Genomic DNA, 9,327 nt, shown 5'->3' with positions numbered 1-9,327 from the left:
TGAGACAAGCTTTCTATATGTATATCAGCTGGATTTGAACACCCTATGGAGCGTAGAATTGCCCTGAACTCACTGAAACCATCCTGCCTCAGCCTTTTGAGTGCTGGCATAATAGATATATACCACCACACTTTGCTTTTGATTCAGATTTGTGGGAGAGAATTGAAGATATCCCAAACCTGGTGTCTTAACCTTCGTGTGAGAAATATATGTATGATCCTTTAGGAGGCGGTGACCTTTGAGGATGTGGTCGTGAACTTCAGCAATGAGGAGTGGACTTTGCTGAGTCCATCCCAAAAGAACCTCTACAGAGATGTGATGGGCGAAACCGTTAGGAACATGACTGCAATTGGTAAGGACAAAATACTTTTGTCCCTCATGCTGTCAGAATGTTGTATGTCACTCATTAGTGCTATTTCATTAAAAACAACATGAAAATATTTTTAAAAATAGCTCAAACCTGGACACATTATATCATAACTCTAAACAAAATCTATTAATTTGTATGTATTATTCTAATGAGCACTGGTATTTCTATGTCTACAATTCAGGAGGATTTGGGGATATCCAGGAAGCTGAAAAAGAATGCAAAATTTACTGGAGATACTTAAGGTAATTCGCACTCACAAGGAGAAGGAATGTTTCTGAGTAATGAGTGAGTCAGCAGAAAAATGACTGCCAAAGAAATGAGGCACCATTCAATTTATTGTCAGTAATATTCTCCAAAGACGTATAAGCTAGGGTATGTATAATGAGTGAATTAAATCATGAAAATATATGATATTGCATATAGATGTGTACGAAAGGCATATACTTTGAGTTATGACATTCTCCCTTCAGTTTTTCTACCCATATATACATGTGAATACAACACATTCATTATCTAAAAATTTCTATGATTGCAATAATTTGAAGTAAAATGGAATGCTTGTGTTTGCAAGCCATGCTCTAAAGAATCAGCCATTCTGAGTAAAATTCTTAGAAGGCTGGTGGAATGTTAAGTGCACTCATTCTGAATATCAGTGTGCAGTTGTCTCTAGAAATTGATCTCCTCGTTCTTGTCCTGGATATATTTTTAAAAATTCAAAATCCACATAAAATACTGATAAATGCTTACTCATATACAAAGCAGATCAAGTTATAATAGATCAGGCCTTGAAGAAGCTTAGCTATCTATCACTGGATTTGTGGAGAAGGAAAATGTTAATAGACTCTCTGTGATTTTGCATTCTTGTAAATCCAGCACACTAGGAATCCGATTTTGCAGAATGGCAAATTCAAGTTCAAATTTCACAGCTTAATGATCAGTGAAAATCTCTTAAAACAGATTCAATAAGCTACAGATTTTATGCTAATAGCTGTTCTTCATTCCCAGCAAGGAAAAGAAAAAAAATGTGTTATATAATGTCAAAAAATAAAGAATATAATGTCACTTGCCATAAGAAATAGGTGGTTCTTTCTCCCATCAATTCAGTGAAATAGCTCAGCTATAAAACCTAAAATGTCTCATGGTTTCTTTTAGATGAGAAACCAAAATATAAATTGTGGAATGAAATGAAAGAGTTAATAGAGAATAGTAAGACTGACCATATGGAAAAGGGACCTACAGGTTAAGGACAGAAAGGAGATTGTGATGGGGAAACATATCAGAATGATCTGTATGTGATATACATATGTACCCATGCCCAAAGTGAAGCTAATGATTCTGCATTTCAAAAGGTACCAAATTTTAAGATTTCCAAATGTTTACCAGTCTTTTGGGAATGGTTGTTTTCTTTTTTTTTTATTTCAGAGGAAAAAGAGAAAAACACAAAACAAAACAAAGCAGTGTAAGGTTACATATAATACAGAACTACAAAAAAAAACATAACAGTAAGAAATCACCTGTTAATAGATTACATATTATCATCATGGAGATAGTTGCTCAAATCACAGTATCAAAGAATACAAAGTAGACATTCAAACAGAGAGACTACAAACAGCTGTGTTCAATGATCCAAAAACATTAATATAGTCAGCTATTCAACACCCCTATACACACTTGCTGTTATATCCGTTAGAGCTCTTTTTTTTCCCTTCCTCTCTTTTTACAACAAAATTTACACATTTTAGATTTTATTACTCCTTAGTTCTTATTACTTTTTTGGGGGGGAGAGTAAAGTCAAATATGGCAGAACAAAGCTGTCAGTCAAAACCAAGGATAGACTTAGCACATGATGTAGAACAGAGTACACGGTTATTAACAATAGTTATCAACGTTGTCTCTTGTTTCCTTAAAAAGATTTGTCTATCTCATTAGATATTATAAAGTTGGACAAAACAGTAGAGAACAAGACCAATAAAACTTAGACATTGTAAACATTACAGGACTTCCAAAGGAGACAATAGTCAAACCAGAATGGGCATCTTAGTGAATCTTATTACCTTCAAAGTAGTTGCCTATACCCTCAGACTTGATACTATCCCACAGAATGGAACAGAGTCTAATCAGTCAAAACAAGATCGTGGGAGTATTACAGGACTTCAAAACAAGTTAATAGGAAATCGAAAAGAGTTACTATTATATATCCTAATTTTTAAAATTTTTCCCTTTATTAAAATAGACATAAGAAATAACTAAATAATTTTTTTAAAGAATAATAGTTACCATAGTGTCTGTCTTTTTCCTTGAGATATTTGGATAAAACTTCATATACTATAGCTTGAAATATTTCCATATCAAGAAGCCCAAAATAAAGCCTTTCTAATTAATAAGTGAAAATTTTATAAGGCTTCAAGGATATATAATGGGGAATCATGATTGCCACATATTTTCATATATTTGAATCATTACTTACATTAGGGAAACTATTCGGTATTCATACATGCGAGATTGATTTATTTCACTTATGAGTATGGTCTCAAGCTGCGCCCATTTATTGATAAATATCTCAATGTGATCCTTCTTTATAGCTGAATAATACTCCATTGTATAGAAATACCACAACTTTTTTATCCATTCCTCAGTTGATGGACACTTGGGTTGTTTCCAAGATCTGGCGATTACAAATTGTGCTGCTATAAACATAGGTGCACATATATCACTGTGGTATGATGCTTTCAGTTCTTCTGGGAATATGCCTAGAAGTGGAATAGCTGGAATAAATGGGATTTCCAATCCCAACTTTTTGAGAAACATCCAGACAGACCTCCACAAAGGCTGTACCAGTCTACACACCCACCAACAGTGCAGGAGAGTTCCTTTTTCCCCACAGCCTCTCCAGCATTTGTTGTTGTTGGTTTTCTTGATCCTGGCCATTCTTTCAGAAGTGAGATGGTATCTCAGTGTGGTTTTAATTTGCATTTCTCTGATGACCAATGATGATGAGCATGTTTTCATATGTTTATTTGCCATTTGCATTTCTTCATCTGAGAATTGCGTATTCATCTCAGATGCCCATTTTTGGATTGGATCTTTGAATTTTGGGGGTCTGAGTTTTTTTAATTCTTTATATGTTTTAGACAAGAGGCCCTTGTCTGAGAGAGAGTTCACTAAAATCTTTTCCCAGTTTGTGGGTTTTCTTTTCACTATGCTGGAGATTTCTTTTGACATGCAGAAACTTTTTAATAAGAAGTGGTCCCAGTTATTGATTCTGGGAAGTATTTCCCGTGTGGTTTGAGTTCTGTTCATGAATTCTCTACCTACTCCTATGTCTCCAAGGTTTCTACCCACTTTGTCTTCCAATAGATTTAGTGTTTCTGTTTTAATATTCAGATCTTTGACCCATTTAGATTTTAATTTAGTACATGGTGATAGACATGGGTCTAGCTTTAGTTTTCGGCAAATGGAGAGCCAGTTTTTCCAGCACCATTTATTAAAGAGACTGTCGTTCTTCCAGTGAACCTGCTTGGCTCCTTTATCAAAGATAAGGTGGTGGAGTGTGTTTGTAGTTGTGGTTGTATCTTCTAATCTATTCCATTGATCTTCGCCTCTGTTTTGATTCCAATACCATGTTGATTTTACTACTGTTGCTTTGTAGTATAATTTCAAGTCAGGGATTGTGATGCCTCCTGCTTTGTCTTTGCTGCTTAGAATTGCCTTTGCGATTCTAGGCCTCTTCTGGTTCCAGATGAAATTTAGGAGTGATTTCTCTAGATCTATAAGGTATGTTGATGGTATTTCTATTGGGATTGCATTGAATCTGTACAAGAGTTTTGGGAGAATGGCCATCTTCACAATGTTTGTTCTTCCTATCCATGAGCAAGGGATATCTTTCCATTTTCTGAGATCATCTTCAATTTCCTTTTTCAGTGTATTATAGTTTTCACTGTATAAGTCTTTCACTTCTTTCATAAGAGTAATTCCTAAATATTTCATTTTTTTTGCTTGCTAATGTGAATAATCCAGTTTCTCTTATTTCCCTCTCTGTGATTTTGTTGTTTGAGTATAGGAATGCTATTGATTTCTGAGTATTGATTTTGTATCCAGCCACATTACTGAATTTATTTATTGTATCTAAGAGTCTTTCAATGGAGCTTAGGGGGTGTTCTATGTAGAGTATCATGTCGTCTGCAAACAATGACATCTTAACTTCTTCTTTTCCTATCTTTGCCCCTTTTATTTCTCTTTCTTGCCTGATTGCTCTGGCTAGTACTTCCAGTACTATATTAAATAGGAGTGGTGATAAAGGACATCCTTGTCTTGCACCTGATTTTAAAGTAAAGGCTTTCAAGTTTTGGCCATTTAGTATGATGCTGGCTGTTGGTTTGTCATAAATGGCCTTTACTATATTGAGGTAAAGACCATCTATTCCAATTTTCTGTAGAGTTTTTATCATGAATAAATGTTGGACCTTATCGAAGGCTTTTTCTGCATCTATAGAAATGATCATGTGATTCTTATTTTTGGCTTTATTGATATGGTGGATTACATTTATTGATTTGTGTATGTTGAACCATCCTTGCATTCCTGGGATGAATCCCACTTGGTCATGGTGTATAATCTTCTTGATGATTTGCTGGATCCTATTTGCCAATATTTTATTGAGGATTTTTGCATCTGTGTTCATTAGGGAGATCAGTCTATAGTTCTCTTTTTTGTTGGGTCTTTCTCAGGTTTTGGTACTAGAGTAATATTTGCTTCCAGGAATGACTTAGGAAGGATTGCTTCCCTTTCAATTTCATTGAATAGTTTGAGGAGTGTCGGCATTAGGTCTTCTTTGTATTTCTTGTAGAATTCTGCAGTGAATCCATCTTGGCCTGGGCTCTTCTTGGTGGGTAAGGACTTAATTACATTTTCAATTTCAGTAACAGAGATTGGGTTATTCAACAGTTTTACATCCTCTTGATCTAGCTTTGGCACTTCATATGCTTCTAAGAATCTGTCTATTTCTTCTGTGTTATCAAACTTTTGAGAGTAGAGGTTTTCGAAATAGGTGTTGATGATCTTCTGTATTTCTATTGGGTCTGTAGTGATTTCTCCTTTTTCATTTCTTATTGCATGAATTTGAGCTTTTTCTTCCCTTTTTTTAATAAGGTTGGCTAGGGGCTTATTGATTTTATTTATTCTTTCAAAGAACCAACTCTATGATTTGTTGATTCTTTGGATTGTTTTTTTAGTCTCTATTGCATTGATTTCTGCTCTGATTTTTATAATTTCCTCTCTTCTTTTGGCTTTGGGCTTGACTTGCTCTTCTTTTTCTAGCTGTTTGAGGTGTAGCATCAAGTTATTTATTTGTATTCATTCTGTTTTCCTGATGTGGGAACTCAGTGCAATAAATTTTCCTCTCAGGACGGCTTTCATTGCATCCCACAGATTCCGGTAAGTTGTATCTGTATTTTCATTTTCTTTTAGGTATTGTTTAGTTTCTTCTTTAATTTCTTCTGTGACCCACTGATTACTCAAGAGTGTGTTATTCAGTTTCCATGTGTTTGTGGGATTTTTGCAGTATCTTTTATCATTAATTTCTAATTTCAGAGCGCTATGATCCGATAACATGCAAGGGATGATTTCAGCTCTTTTGCACTTGTTTAAATATGTTCTGTGAGCTAATATATGGTCTATTTTAGAAAATGATCCATGTACTGCTGAGAAGAATGTGTATTCTGATGTTGTTGGGTGGAACATCCTGTATATGTCTATCAAACCCATTTGTTCACAGGTATGATTCAGTTCTGTTATTTCTTTGCTCATTTTCTGTCTGGTTGATCTGTCCCTTGGTGTCAATGGCATATTAAGGTCTCCTGTTACAATTGTGTTACTGATAATTTGAGTTTTCATTTCTGTTAATAATTGTTTTATATAACTCGGTGCTCTGGAAGTTTGGTGCGTATATATTTAAGATAGTTATCTCTTCCTCTTGGAGTTTTCCCCTTACGAGTATGTAGTGACCTTCTTTGTCCTTTATGGTCATTGTTGGGTTAAAGTTCACGTTGTCTGCAAACCGAATGGCTACTCCTCCCTTTTTTTGGATTCCTGCTGCATGAAGAATTGTTTTCCATCCTTTGACTTTCAATCTGTGAGTATCCTTCTGGGTTAGATGGGTTTCCTGTAAACAGCATATGGTTGGATTTTATTTCTTGATCCATTCTGCTAGTCTGTTTCTTTTGATTGGTGCATTGAGACCATTTACATTAATGGTTATTACTGTTAAATGCTGGTTAATTGTAGGAATGTTATCTCTCTGCTGTTGCATCTTTATCTTTCTGTTCTGTTTAATTATTTGCTTTGCTTAGTGGTTTTTTCCTTTGTGTATCTAAACTGTCTTTCAATATCTTTTGCAGGTTCGGTTTGGTGTTCATGAAGTTCTTCAGCTGTTCTTTGTCATGGAAGTATCGTATTGCACCATCTATTTTGAATGATAGTTTTGCAGGATATATCAGTCTTGGTTGGAAATCATTTTGCTTTAGGATCTGGAATATTTCACTCCATGCTCTTCTTGACTTTATCGTTTGTGCTGAGAAGTCTGCTGTGATTCTGATAGGTTTTCCTTTATAAGTGATCTGTCTTTTTTGTCTGACAGCTTTTAATAATCTATTTTTGTGTTGGATTTCTGGGATGGTGATTTTATATGTCTGGGTGTAGTTTTATTTTGGTTATGAGTGTTTGGAGTTCTATATGCTTCACTGATCTTGATGTCAGTTTCTGATCTCATGCTTGGGAAATTTTTAGCTATTACTTCTCTAAATATCCTCTTGACATCCTTTATGTTGTCTCCCTCTCTTTCATTAATCCCTATCATTCTTATGTTATTCTTCTTTGCATAATCTTGCAGTTGTTGAATTGTTGTTTCCTGATTCCTTGTTATTTTCAAAAGATCTTTCCTTTCCTGTTCACTACCTGCAATCATGTCTTCAAGGTCTGAAATTCTATCTTCACTTTCATTAAGGCGGTTTTTACAACTTTCAGTGGAGTTTTTTATTTCCTGTATATCTCTGTGCATCTGCATTATGTATTCTGTTTGTTTCTTATATTGCTCGTCTAGGGATTCTATCTTTTTTTTAGTTCCTCCAATTTTTTATCTGTGTTTTCTTTAGATATATTTAGAATCTCTTTCATTTCTTTTATCATTTCTTTTTTTACCGGGGTGATTATTTCGAGTTTGAATTTCTTTAAAGCTTCCTGAAATTGCTTGTCAACTTCAGTAGCTATTATGTCCGATATATGAGGTTGATGGGATATATTTTCTTCTATATACATTGCTCCTAGGGTTTCCTGAGATGGGCTGGAGGTTTGAGGTTGTAATTTGGTCTTTCGTTTTGTCATTTTCTATATTTCTGTGTTTCAAGTGTTATTTGAAAGCTTCCTCAGGATCTGTTGAAAATCCCCTTCTATGCTTGGAGCTACTGAGACTCTGACACCGCACTACCCCAAGCCATTGGGCCTACAGAACCAGTGGCCCTCCGCTGCCTGCTCAGAACTCCGCAGTTCCAGACAAGCTGGGCCTCAGGGACACTGTGCGCCCACCTGCCCCTTGGAAGATCCACAGCTCTTCAATCGCAGCCGGGTTAGGGTGCTCACCACAGGCCACGGTGCCTCAGGAGCCTGTGATCCCTCCCTGCTTGCAGAGATATCCACAGTCCTCTAGGCAAAGGAAGGGACTTCTGCAGGCACTCCAGATCCGCCCAGCTCCTCCTCTGCAGCCAGATGGCTAGGCGTGGCTGTCTCAGGGGTTAGTGTAGGCCCGCCCATCCGTCAGGAGCTCAGCAGACTTCCAAGTGTAGCCGGGAGGGATGGGGGGAGGTGGCTCTAGTGGCCTCTAACCCACTGCTCCACTTCACTGCACCCAGAAGCCTGGGGGGTCCAGAACAGTCTGAGATTTGGGCAGACTGTGCTGGGCACTCACCACAGGCTGAGGTGCCTCAGGAACCTGCGATCCCTCCCTGCTTGTAGAAGTATTCAGTCCTTCAGACAAAGGAACGGGCTTCTGCAGGCACTCTGGATCCGCCCAGCTCCTCCTCTCGGAATGGTTCTTTTCAACATGTCTTACAAGGCCATTCTGTTACTTCATGGTCACAATTTCTTAGCAGACATTAAAAACAGAACTTGACATTAATGCAGTCATTAAACTGAGACCCATTTTACTGTGAATTTTTTCTTTTTTTTATTTAATGTAAGGAAAGACTAAAAAATCAGTAGAAATGATACCACTTTCAAAGTGAAAATAAACAGTAAGAAATCTAAATACAATGATTACATATGCTGCTCATAGAAATAGTTAATGAAACAAAAAAGTGAAACATATGAAGTGGGGAATCAAACAGAGAATGCAAACAGTTTTGCTCAACTCTTCAATAAAAACTTTGTAATATGGTTATCAGTCCTATATGTGATTTTTTTTTATGGAAATGAAAAGCTAGGGAAATCCTATGGACATACATCTTGGAATCAGTGTAAAGAAGTATTCCCTTGTACTGCAGAAGGTAATGTGAATGTGAAAGAAGCAGAAACACACCACAATATTCAGATCCATGAAAAATATTGCAGTGGAGACAAATCCTACGTATGTCAGCAATGTGGAAAAGGGTTCACCAAATCTGGACATTGTAAGCAACATGAAAGAATCCACACTGGAGAGAAACCGTATGTATGTAAGCAATGTGGGAAAGCTTTTAACACAAGGGCAGGTTATAAAAAACATGAAAGGCTTCACACTGGAGAGAAACCCTACGTATGTAAGCAATGTGTGAAAGGTTTTACCCGATATGGACATTGTAAGCAACATGAAAGAATTCACACTGGCGAGAAACCATATGTATGTAACCAATGTGGGAAAGGTTTTAGCCGACATGGACATTGTAAGCAACATGAAAGAATTCACACTGGCGAGAAACCATATGTATGTAAGC

The 9,327-nt window shown here is 36.5% G+C and overlaps 1 long non-coding RNA gene across 1 annotated transcript; it reads left to right on the top strand.

The window, feature by feature from the left end:
* Positions 1 to 229: 229 nt before the first annotated feature.
* LOC134474925 (uncharacterized) lies at positions 230 to 8,730 on the top strand. Its single transcript, XR_010045857.1, has 3 exons — positions 230 to 352; positions 552 to 612; positions 7,768 to 8,730. It is a non-coding gene; the product is annotated as an uncharacterized LOC134474925 (long non-coding RNA).
* The last annotated feature ends 597 nt before the right edge of the window (positions 8,731 to 9,327 follow it).

This window comes from Cavia porcellus, unplaced genomic scaffold, assembly GCF_034190915.1.
Source record: "Cavia porcellus strain 051 isolate PalLab524CR breed Dunkin Hartley unplaced genomic scaffold, mCavPor4.1 scaffold_43, whole genome shotgun sequence".
NCBI classification, from domain to species: Eukaryota; Metazoa; Chordata; class Mammalia; order Rodentia; family Caviidae; genus Cavia; species Cavia porcellus.
Note: the sequence above shows the minus strand (reverse complement) of the source record. Positions and strands in the feature narration are given on the sequence as shown.